The following is a 2457-nucleotide window of genomic DNA, read 5'->3' on the forward strand; positions in this document are numbered from 1 at the left end:
TATATATATATAATTCTATAATAATAGAATAGTTTTTAGTTTTGAGAAGAGCTTTACGATTGAACGGATGGTGACTCGTACTTTTGTTTTTCCTTTTTCTCCCAACATTATTTTCAACGTATTTTGCTGCGCATGCGCAAACGTACTACCTTGTGTAATTGTGATAAAAACCAGCCGCCATTATAGTTCATTAATCGGCAGAGAAGTTATTTAGTGGTTCTGTACGAATGAAATAAAGCAATAAAGAAAAACTAGTGATTTATTTTAACTAATCTCGTGAGAATTTTCTCGCTAAGTGACCTTTATCATTTGAAATATTGCAAATGTCTTCGATTTTTTGCTGGAAATGGGGGTCATTAAAAGAATAGAGGTGGCAACGTTTAATAGCTATATTAAGAAACAAAACAATTCTTTAGAGAGAAATTTTTAGTAATTACGAAATTTATTGTAAATGTAAATATCACATCCACACACACCAACACAAAAGTAATGATAATAATAATAATAATAATAATAATAATAATAATAATAATAATGATAATGACGCTGATGAAGGTGATGGTGCTGATAGAGAAATCCTATAATATAGCTAGGAAGAGATAAGAATAGATTATCTGAATGTAATTTTCAAAGAAAATGATAATAATATTAGGAAGGTAGTAAAACAATGGTGTAGCAGTTGTGTAAAAAAAGCTCTCTTTCCAAACGGAAACTGAAAGAAGCCCGTCGTATGTATGTATGTATAATAAGGAGAGTGGTATGTCTATATTGAGAAGTTTATATTGACTATAGTGAAGTGGCCTTAATGGCTTATATTGAAAATAGTGGCGTAGCAATAGTGACACGTACTGAAATAAATTGACGCAGTTATAATCGCAACAGCAGTTTGGATAGAGTAGCTTGTCTTTACCTAGTAACTACAACTGTTTATCAAGAGATCTTTCTGGAAACAATCGGCTTCCGTCTTACTTACATGCATATATAATCTTAAAGTAAAGGATAGGTCAGCCCATTACATACAACGATGTACAGCGATATTTCTGCCACTCTTAGGGGTACTTTTGCTGTAATGAAAGTCAATTATCATCCACCGAATACCCAGCCTGGTGTTATCCAAATTCCTTGTGAGAAATGCTGGTATCTCTTCGATACAATACAATAGCTTGGATATAAACGAGGAAAATGATATGATTTTCACAAGTTCATTAGAAGGGATAAGTTAATTTCAATTGGCTTCCAGCGAACATCGAAACTGTATTGTTGTGAGCTGGAGAGCACTCATGTAACTAATATTAAGTTATGAGAATTTCTGCTAGCGAAAACGTTAAGTGGATAAGCCAGGTGAAAATACGCTTAATTCATTGAACGCTTCATCGATGCTTTTTCCCCATTCTTGATGCACGGAAGCTGAATAGAAGGTTGGAAGATTTCCGTTTCCAAATGGCAAGATCTGGTATTTTCAGATAATCTTAAATACAAATTCTGTAGTTTGTGGAGAGAGAGAGAGAGATAGAGAGAGAGAAAGAGAGAAAGAAAAAAAAACAACAGTTTTAAAGGGTAAACGATATCTTAGCAACAGTTGAAGAGATTTGTAGAAGTGCACGTGTGTAATTCCCCATTAGATATAGGTTGTTTATTTCTCTGGAGAACTAAAAAGTTTTACAACCTAACTAGAAAACTAAAAATAATATTTAACTAAACCTACAGAAACCAACATCTTTTAGCGGAACGTTAATGAAAAGTTGTAGCATTTCTGCTTTCTTTTTTCGTAAAACATTAGTGACGTACGTGGAAGGGTTAAGATAGAATGCGTCAAACATCAAAATTGGTTGTGGTACTTTTCGAGAGGTCGAGCGTTTAGCGTTCGATCCACAGCAATTTTTACAAGTTTGAACAGAAATTATGAACAAAAACGTGTTGAGTAAAATCGTAAAGATATAGTAACATTTTATTTTTATTTCAGTGATATTATTTTTAATGAAAATATTAGATGAATAAACATCACAGCATCTTATCAATTCCTTATAGGTACGTGGCCAGATTGTTATGGATTTAAGCTCACGACTGTTAGACTGCGGCCTCTATTCCAAGATCGGACAGTGACGAAGGAGTTCGAGTTCATCATTTTACGATGCTCCAGTCTACTCAGCTGTAAACTAGTACCATTCGACTGCTGGTAGGAAACGTTCTCTCCTTCCTCATCTCTTTCTCTCTCTCTCTTTCTCTCTCTCTCTCTCGCTCTCTCTCTATCTCCCTCTCTGAGTAACGATCTGAATAAGGGTGGGTGGTTCAAGAAAGTTTCTATGTACGTTTGCTCCTTACATGAGATCTAAAACAACTTCTGAAGCGTGATACACGTTTATACTCGCTTGCAAGTGACGGCTAAGATATGATTATATTTGACACTGAAGATAATCCACCCCCTCAATAACTTTTCTTTTACTGCTAGCTGGAAAA

The 2457-nt window shown here is 34.5% G+C and overlaps 1 long non-coding RNA gene across 1 annotated transcript in view; it reads left to right on the forward strand.

The window, feature by feature from the left end:
* The window catches only part of LOC128249448 (uncharacterized), a 92140-nt gene extending 89970 nt beyond the window's left edge, over positions 1 to 2170 (forward strand). The window contains exon 3 of the long non-coding RNA XR_008265572.1: positions 2029 to 2170. This is a non-coding gene — a long non-coding RNA (uncharacterized LOC128249448). The remainder of the gene's footprint in view (positions 1 to 2028) is intronic.
* Positions 2171 to 2457: the final 287 nt, after the last annotated feature.

The sequence above is a fragment of the Octopus bimaculoides genome, chromosome 14 (genome assembly GCF_001194135.2).
Source record: "Octopus bimaculoides isolate UCB-OBI-ISO-001 chromosome 14, ASM119413v2, whole genome shotgun sequence".
In the NCBI taxonomy this organism is placed as follows: domain Eukaryota; kingdom Metazoa; phylum Mollusca; class Cephalopoda; order Octopoda; family Octopodidae; genus Octopus; species Octopus bimaculoides.